At 37.1% G+C, this 23,450-nt stretch overlaps 1 pseudogene; it reads left to right on the top strand.

Annotated features, from left to right (window-relative positions):
- The first annotated feature begins 457 nt into the window (after positions 1-457).
- On the top strand, positions 458-22,608 carry LOC113055939 (semaphorin-4G-like; annotated as a pseudogene).
- Positions 22,609-23,450: the final 842 nt, after the last annotated feature.

Genomic DNA, 23,450 nt, shown 5'->3' with positions numbered 1-23,450 from the left:
AATAATAAGATGATATTATTTCGGAGGACAGAAAAAAAAAATGAAGAGAAAAAACTGTAAGAAAAGCAAGCAATGACTTGTTATGTTACTGAAATAAAGCTCTTTACTTCCTGCCTCTGTGACAAATAGCCCCGGTGTGCCCTACATGCATTTTTTATACTAACCTCTAGGTGGCAACCAATACAAATGAAGCGACTGAAACCGTGTCACAACGGTCGCATATTTATGCCTCCGTCCCCGACGAATGCACAAGTCCGTTGCATTCTCAAAAAATTATTTATATTTATACATTATAATTTTTCATCCTAAATGCTGTAAACCAATGTTTTAGAGAAGTGACATTGGGACAGATAGTCGAGGAGGCGTGGTCTCTCATGAATATTACCCAGGGAGGCGTGGCTTGGCTTCACCTGAGATTGCTCTGAGGAGCGTGCAGCGTGCAGCGCAGTACACTGTCAGATCTCTGAAGCTGAGACATCAATAGCTGCATAACGGGATCATATGGACACACAGGGTGACTGATGCTTTTTTCTGAAACAGTCAGGTAATGTAACTACAGAGTTTATGATATATCTTTGACATTTTGCATGTGTTTTTTTTTATTACATCTGTGTAGTTAAGCTAATAGTAAGTATCTTTGCGCATAATCTGTTGTAATATAAACGGAGCCTGCTGGGATCTCTACACCCAGGTGAAGGTGACTGGGAATGAGTGCCAGAAGTGTCCTTTAAAAATACCGCAGTGGTGTGCAATCTTATGTCGACCACACGTAGGCACAAACTAAAACACTTTTTATTATCTATCTATCTATCTATCTATCTATCTATCTATCTATCTATCTATCTATCTATCTATCTATCTATCTATCTATCTATCTATCTATCTATCTATCTATCATAAATCTGTTGCTGAGATCTGATTTGTATGAAGTATGAAGTGAACGGTTCTGAGTGATTAATCAGCGGTATCAGAGATGCCATAATGTTAGAGCTTCTTTTTTTCTGGAAGTTGTCTGCCTACTGTACAGTTACTGTAGGGGAACTGGTTATAATGTCTGATGGAATGGATGCATGAACTATTTTGACCATGCATAATTATAAGCAGCATTTCAGGATGCAGTAATCAGTATATTGGAAATTAGACTTGAAAGTTCTCATTACTTCAAAACCTTTCACGACCCTTTCAGCGCAGCTAGATTAAGTGCAGATGGAGAATTAGTGAGATATGTCATAAAATCCCACATTTGGGTGATTGGAGGTACTTGTTCACCATCTGTGGAAATGTCTGACTGGAAATATAGTATTTATATTGTTCAACTGACAGATGGCTATATCGGAAAGTATTCCTTATATGACTCTCTATGCTTAATGCTTCTGTATGTACTAAGTACAGTATATAGTGTATTACATGCAGGCTGGCAAATGTACTTTTGTAGTGTGATGTGATTAGGTTGTCGTGTCTCTTGTCCATACTACCCTGAGCAGTGTGATTATTGTAACAGGAGAAGTGTTAATGCTGATATGTTTATGGTACATTATATGTCTGAATATTATTTGAATATAATTTTGTATTCTATTTTCTTTTGACTTTTTATGCAGTTGTGTGTGTGTGTGTGTGTGTGTGTGTGTGTATATATATATATATATATATATATATATATATATATATATATATATATATATATATATATATATACATATATATAAAGCACTCTAACAATAGTTTCCTCTTTCTATTCTATTCTATTCTATTATTTAAAAGCCCTTGCTACATATACTGTGTTAAGCTAACTGAGACTTGTTATAGCACTTATATATTATTGCTCTTTTTGTTGTTTTTGATTGCTTCCACTGTCCTCATTTGTAAGTCGCTTTGGATAAAAGCGTCTGCTAAATGAATAAATTTAAATGTAATGTAATGTAAATGAATATATGGAGCCATAAGCATTAAGCAGAAGTTTTCCAGTTAGAAATTGGAGCAAAGAAAAGCCAGTTATATTTACTTCAATATAGTATATAATGGCTGCATCTAATTTATCTATATCCACTGCATCCATATCTATTTCGCCCTCACAAAATGGTGTTTCTAGACAACAAACACATTTAAGCGATACCTCATAATATACAAAGAATTTCTGTGACGCTAAGTGTTTTGAAATAAAGTTTACTCACTATAAAGTGAATCAAAAGGTACAAAATCTGCTTTTGAGGCAGTTCTCCAGAGCTAAAAATTGTGCATCCTCCACAATTGTGCATCATGCCAGAAAAAGATGAAAATTGGCTGAAAATGTACTCACCCTCGGACCATCCAAGATGTAGATGAGTTTGTTTCTTTGTCAGAATAGATTTGGAAAAATTCAGCATTACGTCACTTGCTCAACAATGGATCCTCCACTCTCAGAAAAAAGATACAAAAGCTGTCACTGGGGCAGTACCTTTTCAAAAGGTACATTTTAGGTACTAATATGTAAACTTTAGGTATTAATATGTACCTTTAAGATACCAATATGGACCCGTCAGGTACTAAGTTGAGCTTTTTGAAAAGGTACCACCCCAGTGACAAGTTTTGTACCTTTTTTCTGCCAGTGTACAGTGAATGGGTGCCGTCAGAATGAGAGTTCAAACAGCTGATAAAAACAGGATGAGTGGATTTTAAGTCATTTTTCAATGTTTGGGCGAACAATTAATTTAAAATGACTGACTGGACTTCAGCGTGACCAAGTTAAATGGGTTTGTTGCTTTGAAGAAACTTAATGGAATTGATGCATTTGGTGCACTTTTATCCAACTTTGTAAGTATTATATCAGTTTTTGTGTTTCCATTTACGCACGATGTGATTTGATAATAGCATTTGATACAGTCGACATGCATTGCACTTTGAGATGTTTAGTGAATGCATTTGTGTATGACGTGTTTTCTCATCAAGCCATCTGCTCTCGATATGGGTCTCGGGAAGGCAGAGACTTACTCATTTTTTCTTGCCAATGCAGCGGGAAACCTTTGACAGATCAAGGATGAGTTAGCAGCCCATGACTGCACTGCTGGAAGTGGGAGCTTGTTCTAGTGAATCAGCATCCATTACACAACAACATTATCTTCAGCGAAGTACTGCTGGAGGAACCTGCCTGGATCTTAGCAGAACCTCAGTACATGCTGTTGATCATGCGGCAGACCAAACAGCCCATCTTCATGCTGACGGTGTTTGGATACCTAATACCTGTCATTTGGGGTTTTCCGTTTGGACCGGTTCTTGATATGGATGTCACCCCCAGGACAACTGTAAATGTCAGCGGTAAGGCACTTTACATGTAATTCAGTGTTGTGTGCTAGTCAGAATGCATTTTGAAGTTTGAGTCGAGGTAACAAAGAGGTTGTAGAATTCAAGGAAGTGCAAGAATTAAAATTTGATGCAAGGAAGTAGAATTAAAATGAGTTGAAATGCAAAGAAATTCATGTGAGTGAATGTTGAAGGTTCGTCTTGATTGAATTAACGCTTTTGAAAGACTTAAATTCAATTTTTAAACTTCTTATTAAGTTTAAGATTCTTATTAAGTTTGATTTTATTATTAAATAAGATTTACTTTGGCGTTTACTTAGTTTCCATAGTCAATACAATTATCAGGTGTGTCTTGCATCTTTCATGGGCTGTGCTGATTGTGTTTGACACTGCTTTGCCTGAAGTGCTGGAGGCTGTGGCAGTTCTCTAGATATTATTAAAAAGCCCTTCTCACTTGTCCTGGCCCAGTCCATGAGATTCACACAGCAGATGCCATGAGAATATAAAGTGCGGTTAGGCCACACTCTCTCCTGTGAGGTTAGCCTGGACTAACACTTGGGCTCTCAGTGTGTGAAGGATTTGAAAAATATCCATGATAGTGTATCATGTAGATTCTATCTTTTTTTTTTCAATGTTACTAAGGCATTGTATTTCATATAAATGCTCTTCTTTCATAAAAAAAATCACAGTTTTGAACTATCCTGGAGATATGGTGGCCAATACATACCAAAGGTGTGTGATGTGCAAAGAAGGTCAGTAACTAGTAAAATGGTTTATGTGTAAAACTTAAAAGAGGCCTGAACAGTTTCATTAAACCACCTGTGAGCCATGCTTCATCAGTACTAGACCTCACTGATGCTCCCAAATCTGTATAACAAATGGGTTCCCAGTAATTAAACATTAATAGCTGTTATTGATAAATAATGCCTGCTGTTTGGAATAAAGCCCAAGCTCTTTCTATAGATCAATGTTCTCTTAGAGTAGATGTGCACTCTGAGTGCATTAATGACGATAATGTGTATTTATCACCACAGACTCACAGCATCGTTTAAGCCAATTGTACTGTTTCTGGCTGGTCAGGATGCTCCAACAAATAAAGAGATGTTTTGATAGTCCCATAGAGCCAGTGTTCGCATTTTTAAGTGGAATCAGTCAATGCATGACAAGAGTATGAGATGCGCAAGCATTTTAACATCATAAAAATGTTATGCATCACCATTTTAATTCATTGCATGTTAGATAATTGACATACTTGTAAAACGATTGAGAATGTTATGACATCGTTCATACGTCTTTACCCACTGAGTTGCTTAAACTTAAAGCTGCGGTAGGGAACTTTTGACGCTCTAGCGGTTAATAAACAAGAACTGCTTGCGTCTTGCGGAAGAACATCGTAGCTGGAGCTACTTATCTCTGTTTATGTCTATGAAGAATCACAAAGGTACTGGGTTACTCCGCCGCGGTGCCCCCGAAGCAATCTAAAATAGTCCGAATATAAACACTTATTATAGGTGTACCCTAGTGATTCAGGACAAGCTAAAAACACGGTTTGGAAAATGGATTCATGGTGTACTCGCTTATTATGTTCATTTTTCTACATTTAGAACACAAACAAAGTTACGGACCGCAGCTCTGATTGGTTGATTTCTTACCGGGAGCGCATGACTTTCTGCAAATGGCAATAGGAGCACTGGGAGGAGCCAGAGGAGCTTGATTTTTTCACAGATTATCTGTCTCATATTCTACTGTCAGGACATAATGACAGGTTTAATAAATATGTAAAAAAAAATTTTTTTTACAAAAGTTCCCTACAGCACCTTTAAGTGTTGCTAAAGTTTGCTGCTGTTAATGGCTCATACAATCCATTTATGCTGAATTTGTGATCAGACACTGCAGATCTTGTTCTTGTAATTTTGTCTTCATTATTGAATTTTTCTTCTTGCCCTGGTTGACTCAAGTCCTTGACCTATATTTGGGCTCTCTTGGGATGAGATGAAGTGCTAGAGCATACAGAGAGAGAAGGGAGAGTGTACAGACATGCATGTAAGAGCATTGAATCTCTGCTAAATCAAGCTTGTGTCTTACAATATGTCTATTCGGAGAGATTGTCAAAATGTTAAATTCAAGAAAAGATCATTTTGTGGGTGTAACAAAAGGTGCAAACTTGCTTTAATGGTTTGCTGTAGTGGGATTAAGTACATGGAGTATTTTCTTTTTGCAGGTCATTGGGTTCATGGCTGTCTGGTTTTTCGTAGTGCTTAGCAGACCTGAAGTAATGCTGAAATGAAATATGTATACATGTGTAATTCGTCTGGGGTAGCAGGGTGAGGAGAAAAGAGCATCTGGGGCCTTAGGAGACATGTATCTCTTGGCTTTCTATGTCTGTCTATTGAATATCTAAGACCTTGAGATGTTATACAGTAATTTTATTAATTAAATTATTTATTTATTTCAAATAAATGTTATTAAAATAAATAAAATTTATGCATTTAGCAGACACTTGTATCGAAAGCGAATTACAGTGCATTCATGCTAAAATTTTTTACCTAAAATGTATTCCCTGTTATATCACTGTTAAAATAGAAAAGTTGTTAAATTGCAATAATATTTTCAAAAAACCTTACTGTCTACATATATACTGTATACACACACAGACACACACTATTTTAACAGCAATGTAACTACATTTAATATTATTTTAATTAATATAACAGCATTTTTAAAAATATAAATATTTAGTAATAAGTTTATTTACTGTCACTTTTAATCAATTGAATACAAAATAAAAGTATACATTTCTTTCAAAAACCTATGAATATTACAAAGAATTACATCTATATATACTATATACTATACTATATACACACACACGCACGCACGCGCGCGCACACACACACACACACACACACACACACACACACACACACACACACATATATATATATATATATATATATATATATATGTACACTGTACATACTGTATATATTCTCTGTAACTAAAAAAGTCTTGCAAATTCATTTGTCATATGGTGTGGGTAGTTTCTGTTGAACGTGTAATAAATATAATCTAAGTTATTGTGTAAGGTCAGGAGACATTTCAGTTGAGGCAAACTGCTGCGGAAAAAAAAAGCTAGATCTATATTTACTGTTCGAGCAGAAAGGTAAGATTTCCTGAAAACACTGAGGATCACAGGAAAGGCACTTAAAATACATGCCTAATGTTCACTCTTTATTTTAAACACGCTTTAAGAGAAATCGCTCTTCTCTGGGACTCATAAAAGGTAGGCTTGATAAACCAGAACCACAGAATCCAGCCCTCTGATGGAGGGGGCTTTATCTGCGTGGGGGTTGCTGTTGTCTTGGTGACAGGATTTAAGTGGTGCCATCTACTTCCTTCTTTTTGTACATAAATAACAGCAATAATAAACACACATTTGGGGTTGCTTACATTGGCATCATACAGGTTATATTTATATTATGCAAAAAGGGTTTAGTGTGTCTGAAATCAATTTTATTGTTCTGGTACAGAATAAATTAGGTTTTTTTCCCCACATAAATGCCTTCTGGACTTTTTCAAAACCAGTTTTGATTTCTTCTGGTAATTTCCCTGACATGAAGCCAATTTTAAAAATGACTCTTTTCAAGTTCTTTTTGTATTGTTTTACCAATTCTTTTCTTTAATTCTTTTTTTACTACTCTTAATTAGCATGCTAATGCCAAATGTTTCACCTTTAAGACACTAGCAGTGTCTGAAATCGCATATTAGTAAGTACAATATTTGGATTGAAACTTTGTGATCATTAAAAAAAAAGAATGAAATTGAGATCTACTACTTCCACCATGTTATTAATGTCACATTACATACAAGTCTCAGTTGTGTCACTTTACTGCCATTCACAAATTAACTTCATGGGATAGTAAATTGTCCACTGATTGTGCATTAAAGAATGTTAGTGGAAGTTGGTCATCCAGGTACTTTTGAATGAATACTATGAATTCGGACATACTGCTCATTTCACATTCTGTTTTTACATACATAGTATGGAAGTAAGCATATTCAGATGCAGTAACTGTATCTTAAACTGTAAGTTAACTTGCATACTGTTATTTTTTTGTCATCTCTGATATCTCATCCGTCTAGAATTCCTGATTTCCTGTCATTAGAAGCATTTTCACTTTTGTGGACAGACAAATTACTAATCAATGGGAGCTTGGTTGACACTTGATTTGGACTTTGCCACCATGTTAATGATCAGTTCACTGCCAAGAATTGGAACCAATCAATGACCATTATTGCTTTTTGGGAAAAGGTGTTTATCAAAAGGTTGTTTAAGGAGATCTGTAGTTAGCTCACGTTAAATGATTTGATATGGAAAGCATATATTAAATGTCAACTCATTAAATCAAGTATGTATAATGGACCTTAATATTTTCAAATAAAAAACTAACATTGCTGAAGAAAAATCTGGGCTCATATTACTTTATTTTGGTACACAATATAATACAGATCTCCGTTAGTGTTTTAGTGATTATTAAAGCAGTGTGTAGTCTACTGTGAGTTGTAAGATTATTAAGATTTAGTATATTTAGTAATCCTGGCGGATCTTGGTTGTGAAATGTTGATCATGTCCGAATCTGACTGTTCTCACCCAGTGTCACTATTTATTTAGTCAGCGCTTGCCCCCTAGCAAACACGAGTCTGATTGGACACACGAGCACCGCGGCTGTCTGGCCAGGTTTGTTTGGACCAGGGTTGGAGTGAGTCAACAGTCAAGTCTCAAACACACACAGATGCAACAAAGATGCATGGGTTTGTAGCATGAGGTGAGAGCTACAATTCTTAGCCCTTGTAGTGTGTCCTTGAGCCATAACACTGCCTCCCACACACTGTCATATTTCCATATGTCATGCATTTATAGTCACATATACTGTAATATTAGAAGAATACAAGTTCATGCAGACAATCTGAATGTGCAAATTGCACATTACCAGCTTGGCATGAAGGTTGTGTTGTTGAAACCTGGTTCCAGTGTTCATTCTAGGGAACAGTAAACAAACCACACACACTGCTAGAACACAACAGGAGACCTTGAGCGCTGTGTTGACTCTGCTCATGGATTCGTTCCCTCAGTGATGCACAGAGTCAGTCTGTTTTTATAAGCTGGTGTGGTAAGGCACTTTGTGCACTAGCAGGCCAGAGGCTATTTTTTGTGAGACCCGAGACCCTTGTTTGCTGTTATGTTATGAATAATAGCAGTTCCGAAAGAAAGTGGTTATTAAAAATTGTGATCATGGAGTGCTGCAAAATAATCAGATGAAAATTTATTTCATTGACACATAGTGTGCATGTCATCCTAGTGTAATTGTATTTGATTAAGCTTACCCTTTTTTGGCACAAATTCCATAGAAGAAAAAAAAATCATAAATTTTTTAGTGTGAAGAAAATGTTAATTAACGGTATATATGTAGAGACCTTTGGTGCAATGGAAAGGTTGCATGGATGTCAGATGTTCTTCATTGACCCGTATATGCCAGTAAAGAACTTTTATTTATAATAGTGAAATGTAGGAACCCTCTGCTGGTCCCCTAATTTTAAACAGAAATAAATGCAAATAGCCTAAAATAAATGTATTCTTTATTGAAGATTCCATATACATTTACGGTTAAAAAAAATCATAATAAATAAATTTCTTAACACTAAATAATGACAGCATTATTAAAAACCATGACATTTTTTATCTGCATATGAACATTTTCAGTGAAAGCATGCAAATTGGGAGCATTAGTATTCTATAACTGTCATGGCATTGCAAGCTGATTTTCTGAAATATCTTGTATTTTCATTCCTATGTTTACATTTTTAGCCTTAAATTGGAAATAGAGCTTCTGGCCATATATATATATAATCGTAGTTATATAGCACCTTTCATTCAAGAAATGTATAGCCCAAAATGCTTTCAAATAAAAAAGCAGTAAATATAAGAATAAATTACTTCACATGAATACAAATAAAAATACCATAATTCATATAATGTTTATAATGATAAAAAAGGATGAAATTAATATACATAAAATGCAACACTGATAACAGATCACTCTACATTGTAATGAAGATGCATGCATTTCCTGTAAAGCTGATTTTGGAAATGTGTATTGTCAAAAGCGCTATACAAATGAATTTGAATTGAATTTAATACAAAGAATCCTTCAGAAAAATAATTTGCTGGTTAAAGTAAAACAAATTTAAAATAAATAAATAATGGTTTTAATTTTCTTACTATAAATTGGTAATGTGACAAAGACTGCATCCCAAATATTCTTTTAAATGTTGCTGGAAACTGTTTTTAACAGTCACCATATATTTAAAAAAAATCATAAGAGGCCAGTTTTAGTAATTGGTAGCTAGTCATTTTGAGTCTCAGGATGGTGCTAATGAGATATTTTAACTTGCATTGATATGAAACAAATGAGACCACCAAAGAGACAACACAGTAGCAGCAGCATTATGTTGCCATGGACAGTGGCCAAATATACAGTTTAGCAGTCATTATATGAAAATATTTAACCACTCAGTGCCATGATTGACTAATTAAAATCAAGTATTCAAGAGACAAACATGTCAGATGCTTATAACATGGGACTCTTATAATTTCCAGCAATGTACATCCAAATTTGTGCTCTTGTCTGCATTTTCCATGTGATTCTACAAAGTAATAGTGGACTGAATGTGGATGTGTGTGTATAAATGGCTGTGTGTGTACATGGTACAAGGACACACAATGAGCTTTGGGCTCAAAGGCTTTTGTGTGATCTCTCAGTTTATCGTCAGCACTGCACTCATCACTGTGTGTGTGTGTTACACTCTATCTACACAGTGAGACACAAAGATTAACAACACACACAGAATGCCGTCACATTGCCTGAGGTCTTGAAGCATGTTTGCATAACTTAATATTTTCTTTCCTGTTATGAGTAATTTTAGCCCTTGGCCCTCCCACGCGCACAGCAACCCCTAGGTCTGTTGCGACCTTTCTTTGATTGACAGTTTAGATCCTCATGGCCTTGACAATTTGGTTTTATACTGTCACGTATTTTCATGCTAGCTCAAACAACACTAGACCAGCACCGCTTGTTTAGTATTAATATTTGTCAAATATTACTGTCAGAGCTCATGATGTGTATCTTTATGCAATGTCATATAAATAACCAGTCTGTTACAACTCTGAATTAAATCATAGTACGCTGTATGTATTGTTTCTCTTAAATAACCAGCTCATTATAATAATTCATTAAGAAAGCAGACTGCAGTTGTGCGCATTTGTTTGGGAATAGGAAAACACTGGTTGCTCTGAAACAAAGACTTTAGATATGCAATACAGACCCCGTGCACTAGTATGGCAGAAAAAGTGCCGCCTTACAAAAAAAAAAATAATAATAATAAAATAGCCAATGATAGTCATGGTGTCACTGCAGCTGCAGTTAGAGGCTGTGGTTGTTATAGAAACAGTCAGTGTCCTGAGATGTGCTTATGGCTGCACAAGCACATTCGCGGGGCCAAATTGAAAACCAAACTGCATTTTTTTTAATGCTATTTGAGCATAAGAAACAACATTTAAGGGACAGTTAATGTCAGACTGTGTTAATAATTTGCAGTACTGTTTTGAATGTGAGTGTGGCAGGCAGGTTTTGAGATTTCAGGATTTCCCCATCCACCTTCAGAGGTGCTGGAAATATGGCCAATAAGTGAACAGACTTTACTTGAAAGGGACTGTCTTTTTGCTTTTGATTCACCAAAATGAGCCGACAGATTAGTGATATTCATTCTGTAATTGGAATATAATGGCCACACCTTTTGTTTTTCTCTCTTAGAGAATTTTAGTATACTACTCAAAAAGAGGATGGGAAATATGATAGGGCACAAATCACTTTTAAATTCTGATTCCAAATCTTTTGTGTTCCAAGCATGCAGGCTGGATTTACTGTATATTGTTGCTGATGTAGACTTTAGCACCGTGTTTGGGGGGATGGGTGTTTTGAGAGTTACGGGAAGGGCATTTGAGGGGTATCAGGGTTGATATGTGGCCTAATACTGCCAAGTCTCATCAGCATAGCCCACCCGTCTCTCAGTATGGGACACGAAATCTCAGCATGCAGTGTTGTAGATGTGCAAGTCCTTTACCCTTCAGAATGTGCCTGGGTTTACTTTATGCCCTTAATTTGAGGAAGCAGACCACCCAAATACGTCAATATTTCAGAAAGACACTTTATCAATGTACATAAAAACAGGAAGTGTAAAATCCAGTACTTTTTCCTGTAGCTCAACTGGTAGAGCATTGTGTTAGCAAGCAAGCTAGCGCAATATTGGGGGTTCGATTCCCTGGGAACACATGATAGGTAAAAATTGATAGCCTGAATACACTGTAAGTCGCTTTGGATAAAAGCGTCTGCTAAATGCATTAATTTAATTTAATTTAATTTCAATTCGGCTATACCTTCTCATGCTGCTGAATGAAGCTTTGCTTTATTATTATGTTTTCATGGTCATGTTTTCTTTGTTGTCATTTGATAAGGATTCAGCACTCCATCTGTTCATCTCAGTTCAAATATTTCCAATAATAGACCAAACAGTGTAGAGCTACAGTATGAGTGGGTCTAAATGTTGTTGACATGATTTAGTAATGTTTGCACCTTTTTTTTTTTTACTGTGTCTCTCTCGCTGTTTGCAGGGCTGCTGGGTTGTAATCATTTCCATGGATCTGCAGTGAACTATAGCTCTCTGTTACTGGAGGATGGACCAGGGTTGTTGTATGTTGGGGCCAGAGAAGCCATTTACAAACTGGACACCACTAACATCTCTGACACAAATATCTCTCTGTCTGTGAGTTCTGCCTTTGTCAATATAAGGTTCAGTATGTTTCATTTCTCTACCTAATGCATTTGGGCTCATCATAGTTTGTTGTCCATATCTATATAACAGCTGGAATGGGCAGCGTCGGCTGAACAGAAGAGGCAGTGCCTGAGTAAAGGAAAGAACAATCAGGTATATTCATTCTTGATGTGTAAGATATCCTTCCCTTAATCCAGCAGCTCAACTCAATGTCATGTGATTGATTGATAAGTTCTGTATACATGTATGTATAGCCTGAATTCACTTTAAGTTGCTTTGGATAAACGTTGGTAAAACTAATGGTGGTTTTGATGTAAAGAAGTTAGAGTAGGAACAAAATATAATCCATATATATAATTTTATTTTAAGTAAAAAAAATTAAAATGGCTTTAGTTACCAATTAGAACCCTGATTTACACATTTTCGACTATTGGCAGTTTTCGCCACAGCACCCCCTTAAATCTGCATATGGTACTGCATAATGTATCATTCATTTATTTTTTGGTTTTATATGTGTTCTAGAATCATTTCTTGCTTGTTTCATCACAGACTGAATGCTACAATCATGTGCGGTTCCTGGACAGATACAATGACACTCACCTGTACACCTGCGGGACACATGCATTCAGACCACGCTGTGCTTACATAGTGAGACTTTACTTTCTCATTCTATACCTCATAGTGCAAAGCAATATCGGTCATGAATGTTTTATATATTACTACAAGATAGAGCATGGTTTTTATAAATCTCCTTGTTTTGGTCAGGATGTGGCACGCTTTACCTTTGTGCGTTTTGAGGAGGGAAAGGATAAATGTCCTTATGACCCTACAAAGGGCTACACTGGGTTTATAATAGGTAAATGATTCATAACCTTATTTCATTAATTGCATGTTTCTTTTAGTGTGACCTATAAAATTTGCTGTTACAGATGGTGAGATGTACTCTGCTTCCCAGTATGAGTTTCGCAACATCCCTGATATACGACGCAACTTTCCTTTCCCCAACTTGCGGACAGATGATTCCCCAACACGATGGCTACTGGGTTAGTTGACCATTATTCGAAAAAATAGAATGTAAATGGTGTTTGCCTGTGCAATTGTAATGTGCGGGTATTGTAGGCAGTTTCTAAGGCATTGCTAAGGTGTTCTGAGTGTTTTTTTTTTTTTAGTTGCTATGGTATTGTGAATGGTTATTTGCTAAGGCTCAGGTCCTTCTGTTAAGGCCCGTTCACACCAAGCACGATAACTATAAAGGTAACGATAAAGATATAGTTCTAAAAATCGTTCTCAATATTAAAGAATAGCAGAGTCCACACAACAACTATAACGATAAAGGCACAGATAAACGTTATCGTTGGAATCGTTTTCAGAACGATTTTTTTCCAGCTGATGAACGATGAACGATACAAACATTGACATCCAATCAGAGTCCATCCTGCTATGAGGAGCTCGAGGATTTAAAGCGGCAGATGCACGTGCGCTCAGAATAAACAGAAGATATCGTTCGCTGGTGTGGACGCTAATATCGTTATCTTTACAGTTATCTTTATAGTTATCGTTCTTGGTATGAACGGGGCTTTAATGTTCTATTTGTACTTGCTGTCTCGTCTACCAAACAAGAATCAAATAGTCTGATTGTTTAGAAAAGTAATAGCACAGATATAACATTAAAAGGAACAGAAGATTCCAAAAGAGTCCCTATATTTCAATCGATAAACAATGTGCCTTGAAACTTCTCAGACACACAATAAGATCTGTAAGGCTCATAATTGGTCCATTGTGGTGTGGGCTGCAGTTAATGCTGATGTTTTTCTCGTAGAGTCAGATTTTGTTGGCTCAGCGTTACTCAGAGAGAGCATCAACAGCTCCATTGGGGATGATGACAAACTCTACTTCTTCTTCACGGAGAGGAACACAGAACCGACAGCTTACTCCAGTCAGACCAAAGTGGCAAGGGTGGCCCGTGTGTGTAAGGTAAAGTTTAAGATATATCTTGAGCTGAGCTCATGAAGAGGAACTGTTGTATGTTGTTCTGTGTTTTTCAAATCTAGTGTGCAAATTTACATTAACAAGACATTTTCGCTCCTAAATACAATTCAGATGAGCTCAAATTATTCCAAGTTCCATGTCAGCACCAGCCTGACCTCATGTGACACAAATTCCTAGAGGTGCAATGGTTTGCTACTGTTGCCGGGCAGATAAAGCCCCACTACCCGAACTCTCTCTTTTTCCTTCTCCCACACATGCTCTCCCACTTGCATTACTCTCATCTCATTTAGTGTCTTCATTGTGCTTGGATAAACCATGCAATATTTTCCCCTTACCCCTTCACTCTGAAGCTAACACTTCACAGCTCTGTGAAGCAGGTCAGGTCCCTTACTGTTTGACTTACCGAATTAGGAGAAAAAGAAGCTCCAGTCCAAAGTAGGCTACCCTACACACACACATCCATATGCCTGATTACACACATGTATACATCCAAGCATATACACTACTGTTCAAAAGTTTGGTTTGGTGGGATTTTGAAAGTCTCTTATGCTCACCAAGACTGAATTAATTGGATCGAAAATACCATAAAACATATGGTTATTTATTCCTGTGATTGCAAATCTGAATTTTCATCCAACATTAATGCGGTCTGCAGTGTCACATTCAACAGTATTTATTTGAAATAGCATAACATTATGGAAAGGAAAGAACATGACGTGGCCAAGTATGTATCCCATACTTAGACTTAATATGGGATAAGTTAAAAACATCAGTCTCACTCCAATAAACAAGTTTTGGTGTAAGTTCAGTCAGCTTCATTAAGATGTTGAAGAACAGTTAGAAGATGTTTTAAGTTAGTCCAATTAGTCTTCTAGATGTAGCCAACTCTTACTAATATGCTATAAAAAAAATTCTGTTGACTTGCATTGCGTTCAGTGACTTAGAAATTATTTTGACTAAGCAGGTTGACCGAGGATCACCCTAACGGTGAATAGTGCACAAAACAGTGTCCCTATAAGTCACCATGTTTTGACCAAAAAAAAGATTTATCAAAAGCATGAAATTTTGGGTGTTTTCATCAAAGCACACAAAGCACTGTAGCAGATATAGTTTAAGATTCCATAGAAAATACACACACACACACACACACACACACACACACACACAAACAAACAACAAAGAAAGATGTGTTGTCCACAATTAAGGTACTCTAAAGTAAATATTGCTTTTCGGTGTTTACACATCATAAATACCTTTCATATTAATTAAGGAAATATTTCCTGTCACAGTAACAAATCATGCCTTGCTGTGATAATGGCAATAATGAGCAGGAGGAAAATGATTATCGTATTGCCCCAGATGTCTTCCCTCAGCCTTCATGAGCATATGTAACACCGTACATTCTCTGTAATTCTCATTTTTCCTTTGTTTTCTGTTTCTCTGCATTTCAACTATAATATAGTTTGCTTAACAGATGGAAGTTTTTCCTTCAGCCAAGTATGCACAGTTTGCTTTTTAGAAATGAAAAGAATGAAATTGCCATTTTCAGTGACACAAGTATCTGATACTTGGATCATGTGACAGCATAGCTAATAACTTTGTTATGGAGAAACTGTACAAAAGTATCTGTTTCCTTTACTCTTATATTTGAGCCATCCTCAGTTCTGGTCTTTCTTCTTCTTGACTGAATGTGAACTGACACCACAATTAGCCTGAAGGCCCTCATGTTACTCCTAAAGTGAGATGGAGCCGTTTCCTGAGCAGAATGCTGTTAGTATATTTAGGACAGCTTTTTGTGCCCACAACTGTGTCATTTCAAGCTGAATGTTTAATTCAGGAGTGTTTCACATACCGGGGCTTGGTGCAGTTGGCTGTGAACTACTCTCAAGGGTATATGTGAATTATGCAAAATACCATGGGGTGGGTTGGTAAAAAAATTCCCCAGATTATACTTCTCAGACAGTATACCTCTGTTTTGACAGCTGACAGGGATTTGCAGTGTGATGGTGAGCGACATAATCATAATGTAACATTTAAACTCAATTATATCACATCCCATTAGACTGTAAGATGGAGCGATACTGTGTTCACTATTTGTTAATATTTCTACAGCTAGTGTGACTCATGCCCCTAAGGAGCTAGCTTTCAAGGAACTGCAGACTACGCATAATGCATATGGATATCATGTTGTTTCTACTGCTCTATCGAATTAATAAAACGTAGCCTTATTTTTATATGTAATTTGCTTTGAATTTTATCTCAGTTGCTTTTTGTTTGTCATTCACAGGGTGACATTGGAGGGCAGAGGACTCTTCAGAGGAAGTGGACATCCTTTCTCAAGGCCAGATTGGTGTGTGCCATTCCTGATTATGAGCTTCATTTCAACGTCCTACGCAGCGTTTCTGTCGTCGAGGGAAGCAGCGGACACGACAGTGTCTTTTATGGTGTTTTTGGACTTGAGTGGTGAGGAAATTCACTTGGACTGTGAACCTGTAAAAGGTTTTGTACCATTCAAAACAGAATTGGGAATGCCTTTTTAAATTCCAGTTCAGTTCCTGAATATATTTAATGTAAATTAACTTTATCAGCAATTATAATTTTTATTTTATTTTGTGGAAGGCAAGGGATAGATGGATGGATAGATAGATAGTCAGCTAATTCAAACTAGTCAAAAAGTAGTAAAAGTGGTAGATGTCAAGTTGTAACTGTGGCACCACATTGATTTTGCTTAAAATTTAAGGCTGCAGTTAAACCTAAGCCTTCAGTTTTAGTGGGTTGAATGTTTTACAGTGAGAAAAGTCCTGCAGTCTCATTAAATGTGACGTGAACAGAAGTAGCATTAATCTTCTAGCATGTGACCCTGTTATCTTCATTCTCTGAGTTTTTTTGACTAAAGGATTTTAACATGAGAGCTCATCTGTAAATATTCCCAAGTGCTTTCCTCACTATAGCAGGGACATTCACAATAGGACACAGGACACTGAGCCAGTATCTGAAATGGCAGAATCGAAAGAGAAAGAGAGAGAGAGAGAGAGAGAGAGAGAGAGAGAATACAGAGTCATGCTACATTAAATTTAATTGTCCTTTAAATGTCTACAGACTAGTTGGGGACCAAATTGGTCTTCCAGCAATGTTGGCAATGCCACAGTGGTGCCAAAATCATAAAATTATATATTTATAACCTGGTTAAAAGGAAAATGTAACCGTTCTTTGTTATTATATATGCAGTAGAAAATTAATTGCATTTAAATTTCAGCAACATGATGTGATTAATAAATTACTACAAAAACTTGATTATATAAAATGGATTACAGAAAGATAAATACAGAAGGATTTTTAACATGTTTTTCTGATTATAATTTCATTATTCAGGGATAATATAAGCACTTTAATAAAAATATGATCTTCAAATTTCTACTTTTAATCTTTTGAAATGCCCCATAGACTTGTATTGTAATTGCACGGCTGTAAATATGATTTTTGATTGCTTGTACAAATTAAAGGGATAGTTCACCCAAAAATGAAAATCACCCTATGATTTACTCACCCTCAAGCCATCCTAGGTGTACAGTATATTACTTTCTTCTTTCTTTAAAAAAGTCCTTGCACTTCCAAGCTTTATAATGGCAGTGAATGGGTGACTCTCGCATGAAAACACACACACACAGACACACACACACACACACAAACCAGTTAGCCCAATCTAAAGATTACGGTTTATAAAGTTTTTAATATGGATTTCTTCTTATAAAAACACATCGATTCACTTCAGGAGGTCTTTATTAGCCTCCCGGAGCCATGTGGAGTACTTTTAATGATGGATGGACGCAGTTTATTGGACTTCTATTGCACTATTGAATATCACCCATTCACTGCCATTATAAAGCTTGGAAGTGCCAGGACATTTTTAAATATAACTCAGATTGTATTCGTCTGAAAGAAGAAAGTCATATGAGTAAATCATGGGGTATTTGGGTGAGCTATCCCTTTAAGGGAACAAATCAAAACACTTAGGTTAAACCAGGAAAATTCTTTTAATCTCACCCCCTTTTTTAATTCTCTCTCTCACTGCCAGGAGAAATGTTAAGATGTCTGCAGTGTGTCAGTATTCCCTCAGAGATGTCCAGACAGCATTTGATGGGCCGTACATGGAACTACAGGACACCAAATGGAGGGAATACACTGGGAAAGTTCCAGAACCAAGGCCTGGTTCGGTGAGATGCAAAATAGTCTCATAAACTGTCACTCTCTAATATCTGTTATCATAGGACATCTCTTTGGGACTTGCATTGGAGTCTTGCATTCTTTCTATTTTCACTCTTCTCAGGAATGTTACATAACATGGCCTTGTTTCTCTTTAGTGTATAACTGATCAGCATCGTGCCCTGCTCATAAATTCCTCCCGGGATCTCCCTGACAACGTACTGAATTTTGCCCGGAGACATGCTTTAATGTCCAGACAGATCCAGCCCGTGGGAGGACGTCCTGTGTTGCTCCAGAGGAGCACGGACTACACCAAGATCGTTGTAAAACAGGTTGTGGGTTTGGATGGAGATGTCTATGACATGCTCTACATTGGAACAGGCAAGAGTCAATTTCCTTTGTTAGTTGTTATTTTGATATTGAGATTAAAAATATAAGATGGTTGCACTTTATTTTACAGTACGTGTACTAACATGTACTTATAGTGTACTTACAGTGTATTTATCTAAGAAAGTTCTGGTAATACAAGGTAACTACATGGGGTAGGGTTAGGTTTAGGGGTAGGTTCAGGGTTAGTACCTAGTTATTACATAGTTATTGTAATTACTATAATAACTACATAGTATGTACATAAGGAACAGGACTGTAAAATAAAGTGCTACCAAGATTATAACAGTTTGGGGTTGGTAAGATTTTTGTAATGTTAATAAGAAGTCTCTTATGCTCACCAAGGCTCCATTTGTTTGAATAAATATTGTGAAATATTATTATAATTCAAATAAGTTTTAAGTTTTAATATATTGTAAAATTAAATGTATTCCTGTCCTGTGATGCAAAAGCTGAATTTCATTCAGCAGCCATTACACCAGTTTTCAGTGTTACATGATCCTATTTTTATGGAAACTGTGATACGTTTGATGAATAGGTAGTGTATATTCGGGTTCACACCTTGGAACTTGGTTTGTGTGCTTCTCTCCAGATGAGGGCTGGTTACACAGAGCTGTAAAGATAAGAGAGCGTATTCACATCATTGAGGAGCTTCAGCTGTTCAGGAAGAAACAACCAATCAATAACATGGTGATATCACAAAAACAGGTACATGATACACCTAGCACCCATTAAAAACCAGCATAGAATCCAGGTATATACTGTAGTACAAATGCTTGAAGATCCCCCAAAAATCTTAGGATATGCACTTTTGTTCAACAGAACAGTATCTATGTGAGCGCTGCCACTGGAGTGGTGCAAGTACCCCTGTCATCCTGTGAGCGCTACACCTCCTGTTATGACTGTGTGTTTGCAAGAGATCCGTTCTGCGGCTGGGATGGTAGAGTGTGTGCTGAAATTGCAGCTTACGCTAACAGGTAAGTGCAGGAATCTGGTACTTTGTATGTTACCATAGTGCAAAAGTCATTTTTGTGTCAATGCCAGATGATTTTTGATAAACATTGCTAGGGATGCACAATATCATGTCACCATATCAGATACCAGCATTGACTTTTTATTGGCTAATATTAGATGTTTGATCTTTGCTTATTTTAAGATTTTGATTCAAACAGTACATATTTTTCTACAGCAGATTTAAAATCTACTACAGATTTAAAATAAACTGTTGCACACTTGAATCCTTAAAGAAAAATAAAACCCCAAGCTTTCGGTCTACAGCAGATTTAGAGAAAAAAAAACAATTATCTTTATTGGATATATTTTGTGCTATAATGTTGTAATGCCTAAATTAACTAGCATAGAAATGTTTTTTTTTTCATTATATATGATAAATATTTATTTGACATGATATTTTGCATTATTAAAAAAATATCCTTAAGACAATGCATTTAGCTGTTTTTGTCTTGTATTTCATGATAAATAGTGCAGGTCATTGTATCTCCACATTTATTAGTCTGCTTTAAATGTAAATACACAAATGAGGAATACTGAGAAATTAACAACATTAGGCACCTTAAATAAACATCTGATAGTAAACTTTCCAATGAGATAAAAGTTGTTAGAAGATGTGCATCAGTGAGAGTGAGATTATTGTTCTTGCAATGTGATTTAAACCATTAGCAGTCCTAATAAAGTTACCAGCCAGTTGGTGAGAAAAGTGACTAATTTTCTTTCTAAAGACCGTTTTTCCTTTTATTGGTCTCTTGGTGTTAATTTTCAGGCCCAGTGTCCAAAATACATTCACAGTATGTTCTGCATGCTTTGATTAATGCCTTTAATAAGTGCAACTCTGTGTCTTGTAGATACAATCTTGTCCAGGATGTCCAGATGGGAAGCAGAGGCTGTACTAATATTACAAGCGATGGTGTGTTTGCATGTGAATAATTTCCGAGCAACCTAGTCAACTTACTTTTTAGAGTAGACTAATAATGCCTTACATTACATCTTACAGGTTTTGTCATGCACCGGACACGTTCAGTGATGGCAGGAGATGATGTTCTGTTACAGTGTGAAATTCGTTCTAACCTGGCCACCCCTCACTGGACGCTGAACGGTCAGAAGCTGCTAGGTTATGGCGTAGACTTCGGCTACCGCACCGGAACTGATGGCCTCCTTATCATTGGAACTCAGAATCAGCAAAGTGGACACTACCGCTGTTACGCCGTAGAGAACGGTGTCTGGATTCCCATTCGCAGTTACGTGGTATGGGTCCAACCCGTTCCGCCTCCTGCATCACATTCTTCGGGAATTCCAACGGCTTTACCCGAAAGTTTCTTCACCACCACAACTGCGCCAACTCTGAGTCCTTCCAGCGGTCCTGTTAAGCAACTTCTGTCACCCCCACCGGGGCTGTTGCCTTCTGGACCGGAGCTCCAGAACTACAGACACATGGAGGCTATGTATATCTCTCTGGTGGCTGTTCTCGGTGGGCTTTGTCTGGTTCTAACGGTGGGTCCTCCTGTACGTTAGCTTCTGTGCACACAACTCTCCCAATGCCAGAAAGTACTCCCAGCAAGCTCTGTCCATAACCATGGCAGCCGAAAGAAAGAGGAGCTCGCACTTTGAGCTTAAAACCATCTCCAGCCACTGCAATGGCAGAACGGAGGGGCGTAGCAGAGCGATGTCAAGAGACGGAGAGTTTCTACAGATCGTTCCAGCGGACATCCTGACCACGTCTAGCAAGGAACCTCCGCCTGCACCGCCACTTCCTATGCCGCCGCCCCTGCCCGCATCGGAGTATGCCAATGGTCTGTCAGCCACGTTGCCCAGTGTGCTAAGAAAGATGAACGGGAATAGCTACGTGCTCCTGAGGCAGACAGACACGGAAATGACGTCTCCGCTTTACCACTCCTTCACCGAGGAGCTCAACAGGATTCTAGAAAAGAGGAAACACACACAGTTGGACATCCAGCCAGATGAGAGCTCAGTGTAGCGTGATCTCGCACCACTATTATATCGCCCCCTTGTGGTCTGGAAGCTTACGTTTTGTATAAGAGCCAGAAGAAAAGTGTTTTGAAGTTCTTCATTGTTACTCAATATACAACTTCAACTTATTTGGCAAGGCGCCTTTGAGAAACATCTCGTGAAAATATTTCTGAGTTTGGTCGAATTTACTTTGGATTTCATAGACATCAAATGTAGCTAAAGACACCTAAACTGTGGACCTCGAAGTGTAAAAATCCCAAGATGATCTTCAATCAAGAACAAGCAAGACTGAATTTGGTTATGTTGTTTTGTTTTAAAGGAGAAGTAAGAGACTTAAGTACACTGTCCAAAGACTTTCTCAGCAAAGAAATGCACATTTGTACATAGTCAATGTGGTATTATTGCTTAAATGCAGACGTTTACAGATTTTTTTGTTATTGCCTAATTGCACCTGATTTAAATAACAATAATTGTATTATCAAAGTACTATTAGTCAAAACTTCCTTGCTAGTTCATTAATAATTCAAAAAGAGTGTGGGTTTCCAGCCTATTGGCAACATTTCATGAATGCTTTGGACTTTTTACACAGTTTCACATTAGATTGGAGTCAGATTGCACAAAGATATTTTATAAGAGACATGCCACTTCCTCAATCCTCAATACAACTATACATGGAAAACCTGTAATGACAAAGATGGTGGTTGTATGCACATATCCTGCCCCTCCCGCTGGAAAACCAATCATCTGATTATAACAGTCAAGCCTTGAAACATTTAAGCCTATCGTCTGGTTCCACTAACGTATGTGCACAGTTGAGGAACCCTTGCACATGCGTAGTAAAAGTATAACCTGTGGGGGGAAAAGGCGTTTTCAACCTTATTTTGGGGCAAAGTCATAAAAATTTTCAGCGATTTTTATCATATTTTACTGCTGTTTCTATACATGCAGTTTTTATGTCCCGGTGACCAGTGAAAATGCAGTTCTGACTCTCTGCCCATTCATTTAGATAGGAGCCAGGTATTGTTAGTCTGAAATAGCTGCCCGGAGGCGTTGCGAAGATGGCGGCCGAGTGGCACAACTTGCCTAAAAGGACTTTGGATTACAGGAGCAGCGAGTGTAAGCACATGCGCCATTAACATCTATACAGATACAGAGGTGGTCATTATCAGAGCCACTCAGCTGTAGAATTCAAGGGATGAGTTGTGTTTCTCTTTGGCAGTGTGTCAGAAGGAGTGAATAGATCTCAAAATGGAAGAAACTCTCTCTGATGCACAAATGGAAGTAAAAGCCAAAATGCCAGGACGTTTGAAGTTAATAAATTTTCTGCATTTTGTATGCATCACAGTGCACCTGGTTAATTGACTTTTAAACCTCAGACATAAAGGTATTTCTACCAGGGCTGTCAGTTTATTATTGTAATTTACTAAAATTAATTTGTTAAAATCAGATGCAGTAGTTAAAATGTTTGGGGTTATTGTTTTTGAAAGAAGTTTCTTCATATGCTCACCAAGGCTGCATTTATTTGATGGAAATACAAAAACAGTAATATTGTGAAATACTATAACCATTTAAAATAGCCGTTTTCTAAAAATTATTCCTGTGACGGCAAAGCTGAATGGTGAGCAGTCTTCAGTGTCACATGACCCTTCAGAATTCATTCTATTTCAAATATTGACTGAGATTAATTAGATTCATTAATGAGCATATTGTAATTAATTTGA

The sequence above is a fragment of the Carassius auratus genome, chromosome 37, assembly GCF_003368295.1.
Source record: "Carassius auratus strain Wakin chromosome 37, ASM336829v1, whole genome shotgun sequence".
NCBI classification, from domain to species: Eukaryota; Metazoa; Chordata; class Actinopteri; order Cypriniformes; family Cyprinidae; genus Carassius; species Carassius auratus.
This window is presented reverse-complemented; position numbering and strand designations above follow the sequence as displayed.